The sequence below is a fragment of the Phacochoerus africanus genome, chromosome 9 (genome assembly GCF_016906955.1).
Source record: "Phacochoerus africanus isolate WHEZ1 chromosome 9, ROS_Pafr_v1, whole genome shotgun sequence".
NCBI lineage: Eukaryota > Metazoa > Chordata > Mammalia > Artiodactyla > Suidae > Phacochoerus > Phacochoerus africanus.
This window is the reverse complement of record NC_062552.1, coordinates 120,028,271-120,049,572: the sequence shown is the minus strand read 5'-3', so window position 1 is coordinate 120,049,572 and position 21,302 is coordinate 120,028,271. Positions and strand designations below refer to the sequence as shown.

The 21,302-nt window shown below is 52.5% G+C and overlaps 1 protein-coding gene across 2 annotated transcripts in view; it reads right to left on the bottom strand.

The window, feature by feature from the left end:
- The window catches only part of LOC125135815 (B1 bradykinin receptor), a 55,622-nt gene extending 40,958 nt beyond the window's left edge, over positions 1-14,664 (bottom strand). The window contains exon 1 of one of the 2 annotated variants that reach the window (XM_047796258.1): positions 14,009-14,664. The gene's annotated coding sequence lies outside the window, so the exon portion shown is untranslated. The remainder of the gene's footprint in view (positions 1-14,008) is intronic. The other variant, XM_047796257.1, reaches the window with a different exon arrangement.
- Positions 14,665-21,302: the final 6,638 nt, after the last annotated feature.

Genomic DNA, 21,302 nt, shown 5'->3' with positions numbered 1-21,302 from the left:
GAGCTGCGAAGCAATTAAACTTCTCAAGTAGCCATATTAAAACATCGAGCTAGGAGTTCCGGTCGTGGCTCAGCAGAAATGAATCTGACTAGTATCCGTGAGGACACAGGTTTGATCCCTGGCCTCACTCAGTGGGTTAAGGATCTGGTGTTGCCGTGAGCTGTGGCGTAGGTCGCAGACGTGACCTGGATCCCGTGTTGCTGTGACTGTGGCGTAGGCCAGCGGCTGTAGCTCCAATTCGACCCCTAGCCTGGGAACCTCCATATGCGGCAGGTGCGGCCCCTAAAAAGACTGGAAAAAAAGAAAAATCAAGCTAAATTCGTTTGAATAATATATTTTCACTCAGGATGTCTTTTTTTTAACTGAGGAATAATTGAGTTACAACATTGTGTTAGTTTCGGGTGTGCAGCAAAGTGACCGGAGGGCAGGTTTCCCGGGAAGATCTTGACCCGGAGCACGTGCGCCAGGTGAGCGCAACTGTGCAGCGCTCACACGTGGCTTCCCCACCGGGACACCTGGCGCATGTTGTTGATGGCGACTGGCACCACCTCTCTGGCTGGGATGAGGGGGTGGCTAAATCGGGAGGCAGGCAGGGAGCCAGGGGCTGTGGCAGCCGGGTGGGAAGGATGATGGCCCCAGAGATGGGGGTGGGGGATGGAGGGAAGGAAGGGTGGAAGGGAGGGGGATGGAGGTGGGGGGGGGGAGGAGGCGGGGGTGGGGAGATGGATTCCAGAGCCGGTGAAGCATGGACAGATCAGAGTTGGTCAGTGGCCTTGAAGGGGGTGGGGCGAGGGAGGGTGGAGGGGAGGGGGCACCCTGGGATTCAAGCTGGCACCTCCGTCTGCGGGGTCTCAGGTGATCCCCAACACTTCAGAAGGCAGACAGAAAGACCTGAATGGTTTCTCTCGTCCCCAGGCCTCTGCTCCTCCTGAATCAAAGGTCTGTCTGCTTCCTCGCGTCTCTGCCTCTTGTGGCTCATCCACAGCCCTCGGTCCCGTCCGTCCTGGTGTGGAAAGCGCATCCCGGAGGAATCTCCCGTCGCTCATCCTGAGCTCCTAGAGGGGCACACTCAAGCCTCATTCGCCTTTGGGACCATGGGGTGGACATGTTTAAATAAACACGGCCGGTGTCCCTCTGCCTGGCCCAGGACCAGCAGTTTCAGGAAGAGGTCCCTGCTGTCCTTCCCTGGGGGACCTCTGGGCAAGGATGGGCTGCTTTGGGCCAACAGAGAGGAAGCAGGCAGCAGTGTGGTGTGCTGGCACATGGTAACAGCTGGATCTCATGGGGGTTGGGGGGGGGGTCCCAGCTGGTAGCACCTGCAAGTTTCCATATTGTAAATATTCCCACCAGACATTCTTCATCACGGAATCAACACAACCCAAGGGGCAACTCCTCTTCCACGGACAGGCTGCCCCTTAGACCACACACAGACCCTAAATGACCACTGAGAGCCCAGGGTTGTGATGCGGCTCTGCTCACAGGAGACTCTCAGATCATGCACACCTGCTGATGAAAGAGTGTCACACACTCCAAAGCCCAGTCCCCCCCCCCATATGTTCATAGTTTAACTTCATTCTAATACTAAATCGTTCTTACGTCTTATTTCACCTGTTTTCTTTCTCCAGCTACAAGTCTGTATATTCATCGGGGCAGAAGATGGTTGGCAGGGGAAAAAAAAAAAGGCTGGGATGGAGAGGAGATCATTTTTGACCCTTTCTCTTTTTTTGGCTGCACCCATGGCATATGGAAGTTCTCAGGCCAGGGACTGAATCCCAGCCACAGCTGCAACCTGAGCAGGTGCAGCGACAACGCTGCATCACAGTGGCAACTCGGACGCTTTCTCTTTTAAAATCTAGGGCAGGATTGCTTGGGATTTATGGGTTCTTTGTCATCTAATCTGCCTGGTCCTATGGGTGCTATCCTCCAGGGAGAGCCTGCCCCAAACCACCCATTTATTGAACAAGTGGGTGCTTCCCCGGCGCTGCCTACATTACCCTCTGTAGCTCCCGAACTCCAGGGCTATGGAGCGCCCCTCCCTGCCTCGACCCTAAGCAATTGTTGTTGGCGCCTGGGTGGTGCATTCTCCTTCTCTCTTTGTGGGCCGGCCACAGGAAGCAGGCTGCACACCCATAGAGAAAGAAGAAACAAATCTCCCAGAGGTCCTAGGGCTTGGGGCCAAGGCTGTCCATAAAGCCTCTGGCCAAGGACGCTTGGTCCAGCTTCTTCCAGCCTGACACCTGGTACCTGCCCCCTGCCCCGCCCATCACTGCCCGCCCCGCCATCAGCCCCTCCCAGAAGAGGTGGAGCCCTGGCCCCTGCGCAGTAGCCGCTTTGCGCCAATGACCTGCTGGAGGCAGGTACCTTGGAGCAGGTGGCTCAGGTGGCTTTCCCTCTTTGGGCCTCAGTTTCCTCATCTGCGGGGCAAGGATGGGGTGATGACACAGGTTATTTTGAAAGATCTTTCCAGCTTTGATGGTCTGTGATTGACAGCTTTCTAAATCTGTTCATTCTGCTGCCAGAGTGGGCCTCCCCACTGTAGTGACTTCCTATTAATACATATTCCAGGCATTGGGGTCCCCATGCGTGTGCACACACACACACACACACATACACACGCTTTTCTTTCTCTTTACACCCATCCCGACTGCCACACTGTCTGTCGCTCAAGCACAGACCAGGCTTTGCTTCCTGGAATCTGCAGTCCTGGCAGTGTAACTGCTTGTTGAATGTTGGCTGAATTGCATTGCTACTGGCAGTAGTGAGTTTCCTGTCACTGGAAGTATTCAAGTAAAGTCTGGGCAGTGTTTCTGGTGTATTTGGACCAAAATTCTTTAAATGCTATGGATTTAGCCTTAGGACTGTATGTGGCTGGCCCATCCAATGCCACAGCTCCTCTGGCCCTCAGCCTCTCTGGTCTGAGACAGAGACATTAAATTTGTATGCTAGGAAGGTACTGGACTTGCTCACCATGTGTCAGTAGATTCACAAACCTGGCCTCCCTCAATTCTCCAAGAACCCTCTAAGAGATTTTCGTTTGTCTGGTTGGTGGGTTTTTTTGTTTTTGTTTTTTGTCTTTTTAGGGCCGCACCTGCAGCATATGGAAGTTCCCAGGCTAGGGGTCCAATTGGAGCTGTAGCTGCTGGCCTGCGCTACAGCTACAGCAATGCCAGATCCAAGCTGAGTCTGTGACCTACACCACAGCTTATGGCAATGCCGAATCCTTAACCCACTGAGCGAGGCCAGGGATCAAACCCACATCCTCATGGGTACTAGTCGGGTTGGTAACCCACTGAGCCACAGTGGGAACAGGAGGTGTATTGAGGGTGACACCATCTGATTTCAGAGTGAGAAATTAACTTCAGAGAGGTCACTGAGCCCCCAAAGGCCACCCAACTGTGAAGCAGGGTTTGGCCCACCAGGCTGCCTTCTTGTGGGAGGGGGACAGAAGTAGCAGGGGGACAGAGTGCTGTCACCTCGTTTTTGAAATCCCGCAGAGGAAGTGTGGTTTGCAGCCTGTGTGGTTTGCAGCTCGTGTGGTTTGCAGCTCGTGTGGTTTGCATGAGAGCCCGTGTGACCTGGCCCTGGCCTCTGGGACTTTCAAGGACTCTGCTTGCGGGTGCAGGGCCCCAGGCTTCATCACATCTAGGGCTAAAGCAAGTGGAAAATTCCAACTTTTTGAGTTGGGATGGAGGAGAAATTTCTTTCTTTCTTTTTTTTTTTTTTGTCTTTTTGGGGCCACACCCATGGCACATGGAGGTTTCCAGGCTAGGGGTCTAATTGGAGCTGTAGCTGCCAGCCTACGCCACAGCATAGCAATGCAGGATCTGAGCCACATCTGCAACCTACACCACAGCTCACGGCAATGCCGGATCCTTAACCCACTGAGCAAGGTCAGGGATTGAACCTGCAACCTCCTAGTTCCTAGTTGGATTCATTAACCACTGAGCCACGATGGGAACTCCCATATATATATGTATATATTCTTTTTCTCCCGTTATCCTCTATCATGTTTCATCACAAGTGACTAGATAGAGTTCCCTGTGCTATACAGCAGGATCATCTCAATGCTTATACAACTTAACAGCAAAAAAACCCAACAACCCAATTGAAAAATGGGCAGGAGACATGAATAGACATTTCTCTAAAGAAGATATACAGATGGCCAACAGGCACAGGAAAAAATGCTCAACATCAATTAGAGAAATGCAAATCAAAACTATAATGAGGTACCACCTCTCACCAGTCAGAATGGCCATCATTAACAAGTCAACAAATAACAAATGCTGGAGAGGGTGTGGAATAAAGGGAACCCTCCTTCACTGTTGGTGGGAATGTGAATTGGTACAACCACTATGGAAGATAGTATGGAGATACCTCAGAAAACTAAATATAGAATTACCGTATGATGCAGAAATCCCACTCCTGGGCATATATCCAGACAAAACTTTCATTGAAAAAGATACATGCACCCTATGTACATTGCAGCACTATTCGCAATAGCCAAGACATGGAAACAAACTAAACGTCCATCAACAGATGAATGGATTAAGAAGATGTGGTACATGTACACAATGGAATACTACTCAGCCACGAAAAAGAACAAAATAATTCCATTTGCCTCAACATGGATGGAACTAGAGACTCTCATGATAAGTGAAGTAATTCAGAAAGAGAAGGACGAATACCACATAATATCACATATCTGGAATCTAACATATGGCACAAATGAATCTATCTACAGAAAAGAAACAAACTCATGGACTTGGAGATGAGACTTGTGGTTGCTGAGGGGGAGGGAGTGGGATGGACTGGAGTTTGGGTTTAGTAAATGGATAAGCAATAGGATTGGTCATTTAAGGTTTACTATTAATAGGAGTTTGCATCTGTTAAGATGCTGAGTCCACTGTCTTCAGCCCCTGGCTGCCTGGCTGGGATTCCTCAGGAACCCTTGGAGCCAAGACAACATTAAAACCATCTGGTTTGCAAAATTTTAATGGGCCAGTGATGAACTGAGGGAGGCAGGCAGCTTCTTGTCAGACAGAAACTTGTCTCTAGAAAATTCATTTTGTGGATAATTTGGTGAAGCAAACCAAGAACCTAACAAAAAATACCCTTTACTTTTTGCTGGGTATTTCTGTCAACAATCAAAAGGACAGAAAAAGCCTCTTGTCTTTAGATTAGGGAAATAATCTAAAGTTTTCAGATTAGGGGACTGATTCAATACGTGAAAATGACACTTTGAAGCGTTCACCAAAAGGAGACAGAATACATCTGATATCACATCAGGAGGCGGGAAAAGCGAAGCATTAAATTGTATATATTATACAATGGGAGAAAACTCTGGACAGAAAACTACCACATTATTTTAGCTTTTTTTTTTTGTCTTTTTTCCATTTCTTGGGCCGCTCCCGCAGCATATGGAGGTTCCCAGGCTAGGGGTTGAATCGGAGCTGTAGCCACCGGCCTATGCCACAGCCACAGCAACTCGGGATCCGAGCCACGTCTGCGACCTACACCACAGCTCACGGCAACGCCGGATCATTAACCCACTGAGCAAGGGCAGGGATCGAACCCGCAACCTCATGGTTCCTAGTCGGATTCGTTAACCACTGCGCCATGACGGGAACTCCCAAACTACCACATTATTACTGGTGGTGTTTGCCTTTGAGCCGTGGGATCCTGGGTTGCTCTTGTGTTTTCTTTACTCTGTGTAGTAGCCTTACATTTTCTATGAAGAACACTGATTGCTTTTGGAATGAAACTGTTTAAAGACGCCAAGGGTTCTCTTCTGTTTTTTTTTCAAAATAGAGAGTGAATGAAGGGTTCAGCTTGTGTACGAAAGCTAATCAGCCAGCTCAAGCTCAAAGAAAAGAACTTGCTTACATAAACCTGGTAAATCAATGTGCATTGATGTTTTCTGGTAAAATGAAATGTTTGCGTATTGATGAGCTGTTTCTTCAATGATTTCCTGTCTGTCCCAACCACCAGCCCTGAGCAGGTGGATTCAGTGGGCTCCTAAGAACTGGGTTAAAGGCACCTGATGGAGAGCCCCTGAGGGAAGCTCTGGGAAGGCTGGGATTTCCTTCTGGGCTCAGAAGCCACTTGTTATCACGGTACTCAGCCTGCCTGCCTGAATGTGGGGTCTTAATGAACCCAGGGGAAAGGACAGAAGCACATGGGTGCCCAGCCTCTGTTCCTCACTGTCACTCAGGTCTCTGTCACTGGGGTTCATAGTTGACTTTTTCATGACAGTTGCAGGCATGGCTCGTCCTCTGAGAGCCCTTTCACATCTGAGCATGTTTTTCAGCCGCCTTAACTCATGAAAGAACAACAGCTCCTCTGGAGGCATCCAGACCCCAGCTCTGACCAAGCACGCGGCCTCCTCTCTGGGTCTGGGACCCTCCACTTGTGGGACCAGGAACATAATCTCCATCTGCAGCTGTGTGGTGAGGACCCAGCAGGATCGCCCCTGGCTGTCAAGATCCCAGCTGCCCTCGGCTCCCTCTCTCCCCCAGGTCCAGGAGTGTCCCATGCCGTGACTGCCCCGGTGCCCACCTCCGCCCCCTCAGCCAAAGCTGCCACAGCGCCCATGCTCTCGGAAGTCCCCCAGGCCATTTGCAAGGAGGGTGCCTGTGGCTGAGGTTTAGCCTCGCAGTAAACATGTCTTTCCTGCTGGGGACGTGGGAGGCATCCCAACGGGGGCAGCCAGCACCCAGCTGGGGCTTCAGGATGACGCCCCCGAGTAGGAAGTGCCCAGACGGGGGCCCAGGCTGCCCCCAGCATCTCCAGCCCTGGTTCCTCTTCCCCTGTCTGCTCTCTGCCCAGTGCTCTGTCGCCTCTGAGGGCACTGCCTCCACTTCTGGGTGAGGAGTCATCCCTGCTAGCAGCTTCAGAAAGTTCTGGGTGCAAGGGCGCCCAGGGGTGCGGCTGAGAGGGACACCCACGGGGCACTGGGTGGGGTCCCGCGTCCGTCTTATCCCACTGCGTGTCCTCCCCAATTTAGACACACCCTCTGCTTGACAGGTTCAGGACCTCGTGGGAGAGGACTTGAACCCTGCCCATTGTGACAGTTCCAACAGCACAGACGCTACGAGATGGTTGGGGGACATGCACATGGCACAGAGGCCGTGTGTGTGTGTGTGTGTGTGTGTGTGTGTGAGATGTGGTGTGTGTGTGCTTTGTGTGTATGGGTGTGGTGTATATATTTGTGTGTGTGTGTGTGTGTGGTGTGGTGTGTGTATACAGTGTTTATGCATTTCTACGCGAATATGCATGTGCTGTATTTGTGTGTGTGTGCGTGTGTGGCGTGTGTGTTTTTGTATGTGTGTATGTGGTATGTGTGTGGTGTGCTGTGTATTTGTGTGTGTGTGTATGTCGTGCGGTGTGTGTAGTGTGTATATTTGTGTATGTGGCGAGTGTGGGATGTGTGAGTGTGTGGGACGGCGTGGCACACAGAGGCCCAGGAAGGGAGGATTGGAGATCCGGGCCTTCGCCTCTGGATTCAGGCGGCTTGGGACAAGCGCTGGCGGTGACTGTCTCTCCCACAGGCCCCGTGCCTGATGTGGGCAGGGACCTGCCAGCCTGGGAGCCCAGAGGGCCTCACCCAAGGGGTTGGGAAGGAAGCAGGGAGCAGGCATGTTCACGCACAGAGCTGCTGTGTCACCTACACAAAGGCCGTGACGGGGAGGGGGGGAGAGGCTCAGAGGGGTCACTGCCCCGCCCTGCATTGCTCCGCACGCACTTGGCCAAGCCTGGATCAGAACGCGGGGCTGTCGGACGTCGAGGCTGGCATCCCCCTAGCTACGTCCTCTGCCCAGGGACTGGGACTGGCTGAGGGTCCAAAGGGGGGCTTTGCAGAGTGTTGCAGGCCTACTATGGGACACTCTGTAGGACCCCACCCGCTGGGAAAGGCACCCAGGCAAAGGGCTAGTGGCTCAGAAGTCTCGTCTGTGCCCCAGAGCCCTTAGGACGTGGGATCGCATGACAAGACCTGCAAGGGGAGAGGCCTGGAGACCCGCCCCCCAAATGTGAGTCCACAGTGACAAAGAGGCCTCCTCGGAGCGCCTCCTTCAGGTGTCAGGAGACATATTTCTACCATCTTTTCTGAGCCTCTTTGCTTCTATTTTCCATGCTGAAAACTCCATCTTGTCCTGCTTTACTTTGCCCCGTATTCCTGCTTGAAAAACAGTCGCGCTGCTGGCAAATGACTTCAGCTTAAGAACAAAGACCTGAAGGCATGAGTTATTCACAGGGGCAGCTGAATGAGGACAGAATGCCTTGGTCTAGGCTCACCGTTTGCACAGCATGATATGTCCTCGAAAGAGTAAGAGGAAGGGGAGCCTCATGGCCCCAAGGGGTTTATGAGGGGTCGTTAGCAGGATGCGCAATTAGCAGGGAGGACTGAGGTGCAAACCTAGGCGCACTGTCTGCAGAAGCTCCATGGTGATTCTCTAGCTGCTGGGCATCACCAAGCGTCCTCACTGCTGATGATGGTTAAATGCCTAAAGGTCAGAGTAAAAGCTTAACCAGTACCAGCTAGGTGACTTTTAAAATAATAATAATAAAAAAACCCCCTATATCCTGCACCTGCAACCCCTTCCTCACTTGACGTCATCCTCAAGGGCACAATAAAAGCAGTGTGGTTTCTTGAGGTGGGCTCTTGGTTCCTGAGACATTGAGTCCCCGGGTTCCCACCTTTAATTAAGATAAATGTCTCTGTGTCTTGCTTTAACTTTTTCCTTAAGTTTCATAGCACCCATTCTTCAGCCCTCACCTGCTGAGTGGTCTCTGCACTCAGGGAGCTCTAGTGCTTAACGCCCTGGCTGTGGATGGCCAGATGCCCTTCTTGCTGTCCCTGCAGAGTCCGACCTCCCGGGAGGCCTGCCGAGCCCACCAAGGTGCTCCTAGCAGCCAGGAGGCGCTGCAGGGTCTGGCTCTGGATCCCCTTGCACGCTTCAGCCTGACGCTGCACTGGGCCCTGAGATGGGGGCCGAAGTGGACAGATGCGTAAGATGAGACCCTAGCCTTTGAGGGCACTCACAGGCTGTAGGAGAGACAGAAACACATCCAATTCCAACACATGGTGACTTGTACTGTCACTGAAGGGCCAAAGGCAGTTGTGGAGGGCACTGAGGAGGGACCCAGCCCCTGGGAAGGGATGTGGAAGCCTTCCTGGAAGGGGAACCCCTTCATCTTAAAGGATAAGTTGGAAATTCGGTGGGTGAAGAAGCATGAGGAAAGTGTGGAAAAGAATTGCAGGCATGGGAACAGCATGAACGGTGGCTCAGAGGCATTGGAGAGCCCAGTGTGCTCAGGACCCTGGTAGTTGAGATTTTCCCCAGTTCCACAGCAGCTTTTCTCCCCTCTCCATTTGGAAGAGTCAGTCCCTCCAAGATGGTTTCTACGGCACTGTTGGATGTTCCTGCTTGAGGCCTGGGGAGTGTGCCATCTCTAAGGCACTCTGCAGCATTGTTGCAGGCCTATTTTATAGTTCAACGCCAGAGTCAGGTGTGGGGAGGGAGCTGTCTTTGCTCTCCTGGGTGAGCTTGTGGGGAGTGGGTGTGTGGAGGGGAGTGCATGCCTTTGTAATTACTACTCTGAAAGATCTTTCTCCCAGGTGTGTGGCCAGCTTGGTTTTGCTTTGGTGGCTGAGGGGTAGGCACTTGGAGAATCCAGGCCTCACTTCAAGTGCTGCGTGTGACCAGGTTCAAGTTCAGCCTTGCCAGAGCTATCTGCATTTCGAGAGAAACTGGGAATCTGAATTTTTACGTGAACGATCCAAATTTTAAAATATTGGCTCTTTCTTTCTCTCTCTCTCTCTTTCTTTTTTGTCTTTTTAGGGCTGCACTCGAGGCATATGGAAGTTCCCAGGTTAGGGGGCAAACTGGAGCTGCAGTTGCTGGCCTGCACCACAGCCACAGAAACGCCAGATCCAAGCCATGTCTGTGACCTTCACCAGAGCTCAAGGCAACCCCGAATCCTTAACCCACTGAATGAGGCCGGGGATCAAACCTGCATCCTCATGTATACTAGTCAGATTCGTTTCTGCTGAGCCATAATGGCAACTCTTTTTCTTTCTTTTTTTTTTTTTTTCACAGCTGCACCTGTGGCATATGCAAGTTCCAGGGCTAGGGGTTGAATGTGAGCTGCAGCTCCCGTCCTATGCCACAGCCACAGCCACATAAGATCAAGCCACATCTGCGACCTACACCGCAGCTTGGGGCAACCCACTGAACAAGGCCAGAGATCAAACCCACTTCTTGGGATACAAAGACAGTGTGAGGTCCTTAATGCGCTGAACCACAATGGGAACTGCAAAATATCGACTCTTTTAAAAAATACTGGTGGCTAAGTGCTTAGTGCATCTGTGAGCCTGTTGGTTTGTGGGCTCCAACGGAGACTCATTTATGAAAGGATGAGGCAGAGGCCATGGGACCCCAGGCACGGGCCACAGCGTGGGGCAGGGCCTTCAGCACAGGGGACCCTCCCCGGGAATAGGGGGCCAGGTTGGAAACCTGGGGCTGATCGAAACCCCAGACCAGGCAGGAGCTCCCTCCACAGCCTGCCTGCAAAAACCCTGGGATGCTGGGCCCCAATTGCCTCTGGGCTACATGCATGTCCCCACGGTCATCTTGCAATGTCTGCACTGTGTCTATACTGTTGGAACTGTCACTGTGGGCAGGGTTCAGGATCTCTCCCACTGGGGTCCTGGACCTGTAAAGTAGAGGGTGTGTCTAAATGGGGAAGGACATGGGCAGTGGGTAAACCCAGGCTCAGAGAGCTTCTCCAGCAGAAAATAGAATCTGAACCAGAGCCCATGCTGGTTCCACCCTGCTCTGTGTTGTGATGTGTTTTTTTTAGAGGGGGTTGACATTTTTCTAGCCTCCAGAACCCTACAGAGCCCCGAGTCAAGGAAATAACTCACTCCTTGGGTTTCTTCTGGAAAGTGTGCTTTGATTAAGGTGCAGCAGATATTTAGCTCAGGGAGGACCCATGAGAATGAGAATTATACAGTCCAACCCCAAGAGATAGAGAGTGGACCAGCACTCAGTGGGAGAGGGATTTAGCTCCCGTCTAAAGAAGGACTTAGGGATCGAAGCAGAGCTGTAGCCGCCGGCCTACGCCACAGCAACGCCAGATCCAAGCCGTGCCTGCGACCTACACCACAGCTCATGGAAACGCCGGATCTTTAACCCACTGAGCGAGGCCAGGGATCGAACCTACATCCTCATGGATACTAGTCGGTTTCATTACCGCTGAGCCATAACAGAAACGACTTTTTAACCATGCAAACTCTCCCGAGATGGAGGAGGCTGCCTTGTAAAGTAGTGAGCTCCCCGTTCCTGGAAGCATGCTCACTAAGAAGGTTACTAGGGCTCAGGCCCCCGGGGCTGGGTAGGTATTGGAAGAGATGAGCTCAGTCTTAGGTCTTAGGAAGTTCTGGTCATTTGACTCAGGGCCCTGGGATAGCCTAAGAGTCTTCCGAAGCCTCAAAGCACAGTCCTGCTCTGTGTGTGTTGAAAAAAAATTTAAGTAGACTTTATTTTTAGAGCAGTTTCAGGTTCACAGAGAAACGGAGCGGAAGGCACAGTGCATTCCCACCGAGCTCCTGCCCCGCACATGCGCAGTCTTCCCCCCTTATAACATCCTGCGCCAGAGTGCCGCGTGCTTACAACCTAGAGACACGGCCCATCGCCTGCAGTGCGCGGTTTGCATTAGGTCTCACGCTTGTTGTGCATTGTGTGGGTTTGGGCCATTGGAGGATGACATGTGTCCACCAATATAGTTTCATACAGAAGAGGTTCACTGTCCTGAAAATCCTCTGAGCTCTGGTGTGTTCATCCTTCCCTCTCCAGACTCTGGCAACTACTGATGTTTGTGTTGTCTCTATAGCATTGCTTTTTCCAGAACGTCCTATAACAGGAATCCTACGGGATGTAGACTTTTCCGATTGGCTTCTTTCACTTAGTAATATGCTCTGTAGGATTGTACTGCCTGCCAGGTGACCAGTATTCATTTATCCATCCATCCATCCATCCATCCATCCACCCACTCACCCATCCATCCAAAGACCCACCTACCCATCTATCCATCCATCCATCCATCCATCCACCCACTCACCCATCCATCCAAAGACCCACCTACCCATCTATCCATCCATCCAGCCAGCCAGCCATCATTCCATCATTCAGCAAATCCTGATCAGTGCCCCCTTGATGCTCCGCACAGTTCTCAGGGTAGGGAAAGCCGCTGTGAATGGACAGACACGATCCTGCTTTCACTCTGCAAACCAGAATCCCCTGGTGGGTCTGCAGGGCATCTGTGTGCCCAGGGTGCGCCCTCTCTGACCCCAAGGCTGCAGTAGTCACAAGGGCAGCCCTTAGTGTTATTCCCAGACCCCCTCTGAACGTTCTATCCAGACACAGTCACTGTATCAACACAGACCACGTGGCCTGGCCATTTTCTCTGCTTGGGGTCATTGGCCAGCATCTCTCAAGTTCAGTCTAATCCCAAGTCCTTGGTCTCACCATCAGCCAATCATTAGAACCTTTCCCTGTTTACAAGAGACACACCTGAAACCCAGAGAGCTTGAGGCCTTTCCAGGACACTGAGCAGAGGGTTTTGCTGGGTCAGGTCCCGGCTGAGACCTGGTTTCCCCATCTGCTCTGTGAGGGCCTTGGCGCACGTGACTGCAGGGGTCTGGTGAGTTCCGGGCAGAGCTGGGAGGAGACCCTGGGGTCCTGCTTAGGGGGGCCAGCAAGGGGGCCTTCAGTTGCAGTGTTTTCCAAAACCCCTTCTCCAGGCTGTTCCCTGCACCTACCCCCCACCCCATTTGACTCCTGTCCCAGCAGGAGAAAAGAGTCAATTCTTCCTTCAAGCTTTTGGCATTCCTATGGTGAATGTCCCCTCCCCCCCACTGCTGCCAAAGCCTTCTCCTCCAGAGAAGGAGGGTGGGCAGTGTCCTCTGGGGTCCTGCTCCCTGCCCCAAGCCACATGAGCCCTCCTCTTGCTGAGAGAAGGAAAAAGGAGCGGGGTCTGCCATGGGATCCCCTGCCCACTCCTGGCCAAACCTCCCACTTCCCGCAGCTGGCAGTAGCCCAAGGCAGCCTGTGAGTCAGGGAGGCACATTCTAACCTGCCCGGAGAGCAACGCCCATCTCCCATCCTGACCCCGGGCAGGGGAAACTATCTGCCCTCAGCAGCTCTAATAATGGCTATCATTTATTGAGAACCAACTGTATACTCACTTCATCAGCCCATCTCTGTCTCAGCCCATCTCTCCATCTTTGCCACCACCCTGCCAGGTCAGCTTTACCGTGCAGGAAAGTGGGAAAAAAACAGACTCAGAAGTTACCCAGGGGATGGGAGAGGGGTGCACAAGTGGATGCAAAGTCTCTCCTCTGGACCAATGCATTGTTTTATGCCTCCGTCCTCAACAGCCAGGACGGGACAGAGGGGCAAGAAGCTTGTCTGAGTTCTCATCACAACCACCTCCACGCACATCAGCCAGCGTTTACGACCCTCCTGCGGTCTGTGGTCTGATTAACTCCAGCCACCCCAGGAAGCCGGCAAGCAGGCTACTTTGCAGAGGAGAAACTGAGGCTCAGAGAGGCTCAGTAACGTGTCCAGGGTCACCGAGGACTGATGAACGGCACGGTTATGAGCGAAAAGCCAGATTCTGGAGCCTTAACCCCACACCTCCCCTGCTGCACTACGCTGGCTGCTTTCGTCCAGGAATCCACCCAAAGTCTATAAAAGTCAGATCGCTAAATTGTTCATATAAATACATGCCCGCCGGTCTGTCCCCTCGACTCAGGGAGAAGACAAACCTAGAAAAAACCAGCCCATTTCCTCCTGCTGGGAGCCCTTCTTGTTACCTGGCAGGACTAGGGAAGGAAGGAAACTTTCCCAAACGCCTCTTCCATCTGCCCGCCTCCCTCTGCGCTGGGTCCGCCTGTGCTCTCGGCGAAGGCGGAGGCGGCCGGACCAGCCTCTGCCCGGGCACCTACCCTGTCCGGCGCACGGGCGCGGCGGGCACCTCCGTGGCCCCCTGGTCCAGCGGGGCTGCCTGAAGTCCCCTGTCGTCTTCGGAGCCTCCAGCGCCGAGCTGGAGTGGCGGCGGGAACAGCTCATCTTTCAAGGGCTGGGCGGTGATGTCATCACCCTCGCGGGCACTTCCTCCCTCCACCTCCAGCCTCGCTCCGCGCGCCTGCCCCGCGCCTGTCTGCCCCGGGCAGGCGGGCTGGAGTTTCTGGAACCCAGACCCGCGGAGCCCAGGTGGGGTGGCCGCGGCCGTCCAGGGCTCCACAGCCCCACCGCCGACCCTGAGCCCCGTGGAAGCTTTCCAGGTTAGCCCGCGGACGGTTCTGCGCTGCAGACAGGCTGCCCCTTAGAGCCCTGGAGTGGCACACGCGGTCTGGGCTCCAAGTCAGCCTGGATTTCTGTCCCGGGGTTGCTCTTTCCCCGGCAAAAAGCCTCAGGCCAGTGACTTAACCTCTCTGAACCCTGAGATGGAGCTATAGGGACAAATCTCAGAGCGGGCGTGGTGAGGACCAGCCCTGGCAAACGTCTCCGTCTTACTGTGGCTGGCACTTTGTAACCACAGCTGTGCGGTACCTCAGCGAATCCTCGCGGGAACCCAGGCATCCTGGCTCCAAAGTCTGTCCTTAACCACGTCGCTCTCCTCTTTTCTCAATTAAACGACAGGAAGGGTGTGAATGTGGGATGCAGAGCAGGCGACCCCTAAACCCTCGTTTGCTCCTCTCTGGCACGGACACACTCGCCCAGTGCATACGTTTGTCTCATAGCACATTTGATGCCTGTCATGATTTGTTTTCCCTGGGTGCTCGTTTTCTGTTGGAGTTGATGTGTAAACAGTGGGGGTTTTGGCATAAACGGTGTGTACAAAGCGTGGCCAGGTGGTAGGGGAAATCTGATTTTTTAAAAATTACAGTTGATGGGCAATAATTGTGTTATTGTCAGTTACATGTTTTGGGGGATTATTTTCCTTTATAGGTTATTAACGGTATTGACTACAATTCCATGCACGGGCAGCTTACGTATTTTATATACAGGAGTTTATATCTGCTAATCCCAAACTCCTAGTTTGTCTCTCTCCCCTCCTCCCCTTCGGTCACCATAGGTTTTTTTTTCTCTGTGCCTGAGTCTGTTTCTCTTTTGTAGACACATTCATTTGTATTCTTTTTTAGATCCCAGGTATAAGTGATATCATATAATATTTGTCTTTTTCTGCCTGACTTACTGCAGTAAAATAGAGGATATTGGAGTTCCCTGGTGGCACAGCAAGTTAAGGATCTGGCGATGTCACTACAGGGGCTTGGGTCGCTGCTGTGGCACAGGTTCGATCTCTCAAGGGATCACAGTGGCAGAAACTCAGAAACATCTTCAGAGATAGAATATCGCTCCCTGTCCTTTTTTTCTGGTGACACAGGGTTTGTGCCCCTGCGACTCAGCCATTCCTTTGGGGACTTTTGGATCTGGTTTCCTCCCATTTCAACACTGATTGGCTTTCCTGGCTTCACTCTGGAAACTTACCGACAATCCCCAGCACTTAACAGTCTCAGACGCTTAGAAGCTGAAAAGTTCAGGGGCCTTCAAACATCTTTTGGTAAGAAGCTTAGGGCTTTTTTTTCAAAAGAGAGCAGATAATGTGGGCTGGGGGGCCTGGGAAATGGACGGGAGGGGCGAGCCCACCTGCTGTCTCCACTTCTCCTGTAACTTCTCTGAACTAAGCCCGCAAACCAGAGATCAAGTCCAACTCCATCATCACCATCAGTGACTCCTCGTACAGTGGCCAGTTCTACCCCCCTGGGACCCCATAATCAGAGGCTTCTGACTTCCCACATGGGGGCAGGGTCCTGTGGATAGGCTGCCTGGGGTCCATCAGCCCTCAAAATGGTATATAGTACTGAGCTACTTGCTTTTTCCAGGAGAGAGGATCTAGAGCCTTCATTAAATTATTGAAAGGCTCTTCACGGATCCCAAGCATCTTGAGACCCTCAGAAGTCAGATGGGCAGGGACCTTGTGATGTCCCCTCCAGCTCACATACTCTAGGGATGTATGAGATGAAAATCCTCAAAGATCTGAATGCAGTGCTGCTGCTCATGTAAATACGATGGACTGAGAAGGTTCCAAAAGGCGCCATCTGTGACTTCCCCATGCATTACTCTAATATGGTTCTAATATGGTTGGTTTTTGTTTTTGTTTTGTTTTTTGCTTTTTAGGGCGGCACCTGCAGCATCTGGAAATTCCCAGGCTAGGGGTGGATTCAGAGCTGCAGCTGCAGGCCTACACCACAGCCACAGCCATGCCAGATCCGAGCCGTGTCTGTGACCCTAAACATAGCTCTTGGCAATGCTGGATCCTTAACCCACTGAGCGAGGCCAGGGATCGAACCCGCATCCACAAGGGTAGTAGGTGGATTTGTTTCCACTGTGCTGCAACAGAACCTCCTGTAATATGGTCTTGGGGGGGAAGGGGAGATGCTGTCTTGAGGCAGTTTTGAAGTCCTCGGGGCTGGTCAGTTCTTCTTCACCAGCTAAGTTCACACTCCCATCTCTTCCCTATCAGGCTCTCACACTCTGGGCCACTAGGTAGCTGCCTAGGGCCAGGTACCAACAACGAGGGACAGCGCCCTTACACTGGAACTTGCAAAAGTATTCAAATTCGCCAACCCACAGGGGGCCTGAGAAAGCTGCCTAGCCCACCCTGCTCGCTGTACCTAAGCTCTCCTACAGTGCCAGCTTGCTGTCACCTTTCCCTTGGGGCAGCCGCTGTGCAGCCCTGCCTAGAAGGCTTTTCCCCTTTGGAGCCAGCTTTCCTCTATTTGAGTGTCGCTGGGTTGTGACTCTCCATCAAAAGAAACTTTAAATCTTGTAAAATAACCACCCACTCTCCCACTCACCTACACTTGTATCTACCCACTCACTCATCTATCCATCCACCCATCCACCCTCCAACCCTCTCATCTATCCTCCCATCCAGCCATCCCTCCCTCTACCCATCCACCCATCCACCCACCTTCCTGTTCATCCATCCATCCATCCATCCATCCATCCATCCACCCACCCACCCACTTGTTTATAAGGCGTCCCCGTAGCTGGGCTGTGCATTGTTAGGTGGAAGTGAATGAATCAGATGCACCCGTGCCTGGGAGAAGCCTACCAGAGGCCAGTCCCCTGCCCGGGGGCAGAGCCTGGGTGGGGAACCATTTCAAAAGGAGCTTCTCTTGGATTCCGTAACAACCCGCATTCGTTGATACCTGGATCAGCAGGTCTTTTGTACTTCATTGTGGCTGTGAGAAAATCTGGCTAAACCCTTCCTGCAAAATCTGACACTACTGATCTTTCACACACCTTTCCATTCATCTGTTGGCTGGGGTCACAAGCAGACTTGGTCCTGCCAGGCCTCCGGCTCTGGCCAGCCCGGCTCTTTTCAGGGAGAACTAGAGGAGGGACCAAGTCACTCTTGCATAATACCGATGACCTCCCCACTAAGCCAGGGCCCCTCTGTGGCTGGGCCTCTCCATCTCCCATCCAACCCCACGCTTTATCATCACGAGCCACTTAAGGCACCACCGAATGCAGCGGTTCCAACCTGCCCCCGGACCTTTGCATGTGCAGTGATCTCTGCTGGGAGCGCCCTTCCTGGGCCCTCAGTTGGCAATTCCCGCCCTTCTCTGAGGGGCCTTTTCCTGCTGTGCCTGGTGGGGGCTGCACCCCCTCTGCACTCAGCACCCAGGCCATCTCCCTCCACAGCTCTGGGCTTTTCCTCTGTGCCCCTGGATGCGAACCCCATGGGCAGGGACTCTTGTCTTATTCATCACTGTCTGCTTAGCCTCCAGCACACAGCAGGCCCCCTGAGAGCTCCTGCCGATGGAATGAAGACACAACTCAGTCTATGGGAAGAAAAGTCCCAAGTCCAGCCCCGTGGTGGTGGGGGAAAGCCCCCCCAAAACGAAACAGCAAAAAAACAGGCTAGGCCTGTGGGCACATGTGGGTTTTTTGTTTGTTTGTTTGTTTGTTTATTTACTTATTTTTACGTAGGTCTGCCCCTCCATCCTAACGTTCTGGAACATTCTCTCCAAAGGTCTGTGTGTGAGGCTGAGGCCCCAGAAATCCGCCCCCCCGCCCCCGCCCCTGGGAAGGTCACTTTCCAGGGGGCTCCTGGAGGGGTTGTGCTTTTGTCCAGAACTCTACAGTCTGGATCAGAAAGCAACCCCTGTTCTCTGTCACTCAGCAGGTGCCTGGCGAATGGCTGCTGTGCTGTGCACACCCCAGACAGGCCAGTCCTGAAAATCTGGGCCAGCACTGATTTGTTGCTTCAGAGCAAAACATACACTAAGCCTGTACTGCTGACTGGTTGGCACTGATGCCCACACCCTGCGGAACACTCCCCAGCTGATGTGTGACCCCCTCCGTTCTGCCTCTGTCCCCTCCCCCAGGGGCCCCCACGGGCCTAAGGAGACCATCCTGGGGTACAGCTTCTCCTCATTCCTCAGCTCCGGCCCCCAGGGGACCCACTGCCCAGGGGTAAGTTACTGGCTATTTGATGTCCTTCAGAGTAAAGGAAAATTAAAAATTTAAATTATTAGCACGCGTTTTGCCGCTCACCTTTATATAACCCCAGGCTGCTTTAAGTGCAAACATCAGCCCATTTAGCTCCCATGCGAAATCACCGAAATAATACCATTTATGTTTTATAGGTTGTCCGTGCATATGTATTTTGTTCTTTCCAAAACAGTGGAAACACCGCAGAAAACAAACTCATCTTTTATTTACCATTTTTTTTCTCTTTTTATGGAGGTGCCACAGCCACCGGCCTACACCCCAGCCACAGCAATACCAGATCCCAGCTGCATCTGTGACATATGATGCAGCTCACAGCAACGCCGGATCCTTAACCCACTGAGTGAGGCCAGGGATCGAACCCACCTCCTTACGGATACTAGCTGGGTTCTTAACCTGCTGAGCCTCAAAAGGAATTCCTTATTTAACTTCTTGAAATGGGGTTCCCCCCCAATTTCTGTCCGCCTTCACCTTCCCACGTCCCCCTCCTCAGATTTAGAGAGTGAGTGACACTCTTGCTTTCCCGGCGTGAACATCAGCAGAAGGAGAGAGGGAGAGGCTCTTGACGGAGGAGGTGAGGGCGGGGCCCAGGGAGGCCAGTCCTTCCTCTGTCTGTCTGTCCACCTCCCTGCTGCCCTTGGAGGTGGCTGGGGGCCCGGCCCTGCTGGACGGGCAGATGGTCAGTCACTCGGATTTGGAGGGAAGGTGACCTGGGGCTGCCCGCCAGCCTGGCCAAGCTTCCTAACGCTGTCCTTGGCTCTGGGGCTGTCGCCGCTGGTAGGTCTAGAGGTGATTACTCACTTCCTGCTGGTGGGACGGCTGGCTGGGGGCTTCCGAGTTTGAGGCTGGTTCCTGGCATCCCTGGCCCTTCTCCTGGGACTGACCGCTGAGCCGGGATCCCTGGGGAGGCGACTTTGCCTGCAGGGCCCTCATGCCTTCCCCTGAACCTGGACCCCACCACCGCCCAGCCTTGGCAGCTGGCTGTCTGATTGCCACCAGTCCGGCCCGGTACCCAGGCCTCTCCTCTCCCTTTCCTGCTCCCTTCCCATCATCAGGAGATGCTCAGAGAGGAAGTTTCCTCTACAGGAGTGGTGTCCTTGGATTTATCTGTTCAGGATATTTCATGGAGGTGGAATCCTACAACATGTGACCTTTTGGGTCTGGCTTCTTATGCTCAGTGTCATATTTCCGAGTTTCAGCCATGTGTTAGCACTGTGGCTGTGGCGTAGGCCAGTGGCTACAGCTCCGATTTGACCCCTAGCCTGGGGACTTCCATATGCCAAAAGTGTAGCCCTAAAAAAAAAAAGAAAAAAAAAACCAATGCTTTGGTGAAACTCTTTGGGGAGTTTGGGTTCTTTGGGGGCACAAGCCACCCGTTCTCCTTGTTTGCCCTGCAATTAACCCTTCTCTGCTCTACACTCTGATGTTTCTGTTTGTTTGCCCTCCCTGTGTGGAGGATGCATGAACTTGTGTTTGATAAGTCAACACCCAAAAAACACACAACCTCAAAGCTGAGAGTTCTGTTTTATTTGGCGGACAAAACTGAGGACTTGAGCCGGGGACACAGCCTCTCAGGTGGCTCTAGGAGATGGTTCTGAAGAGGTAAGGAAGGAGCCAGGAGGCAAGGGAGTTTTGCAACAAAGGCTGGGCAGTCAGAACATCAAAAGATTACTGCTAATAAAAGAAAGCCAGACATTTCAAGTTAAGGAATTTAGTGCTCTTCTCATATAGGAAGATGGAGGAGTCTGGGCTCACTGAAAGGATTCCTTTGTGACCATGTTTTTTCTTTTTACAGCCACATCCTTGACATATGGAACGTCTCTGGCCAGGGGTAGAACCAGAGCTGCAGCTGAGGCCTACGCCACAGCCATGGCAACACCAGATCCCAGCCACATCTCTGACCTACGCTGCAACCTGTGGCCATACCAGCTCCTTAACCCCCCTGAGTGAGACCAGGGATTGAACCCGCATTCTCACAGAGACAACCCCAGGTCCTTAACCCACTGAGCCACAACGGGAACTCATCCCTTTGATATACACCTTAGCTATCTGGGGCCAGTATCCTGTGTTTTCTCATTCCAACCTTCCTCAGGGCTCATCCTCAGGAAGAAGATGCTGTGACCTCCTTCATTTACTGATATGGCAGGCAGCATTTTAATTTTTTTAATTTTTAAATTTTTTTTTTGTCTTTCTCTCAATTCTAGGGCCATACCCGCAGTATATGGAGGTTCCCAGGCTAGGGGTCCAAGCAGAGCTGTAGCCTACACCACAGCTCATGGCAATGCCGGATCCTTAACCCACTGAGCAAGGCCAGGGATCGAACCTGCAACCTCATGGTTCCTCGTCGGATTCACTAACCACTGAGCCACGACGGGTACTCCTATTTTTTATTTTTAAAAATGTTAAAATTATAGCTGAATTACAATGTTCTGTCAATTTCTGCTGTACAGAAAGTGAGCCAGTTATACATTTATATACATTTTTTTTTTTTTTCAACTCACAGGTAGCAGCTGGAGTTTCTTTGGACTCAGTGGGCTAATCCTTTATCACCGTCAGCATCAGCCTCTATCTCATTTCATCCGCTTGGTTAAAGCATGTTCAGCTCCCTGGGGTGCTTTCCCATGTGCTACTCATTTGACCGTCAACATAAAACAGAGAGGTGGAGTAACCTGCCTAAGGTCCCCCAGCCAGGGAGTGGCTGAGCTGGAGCAGGAA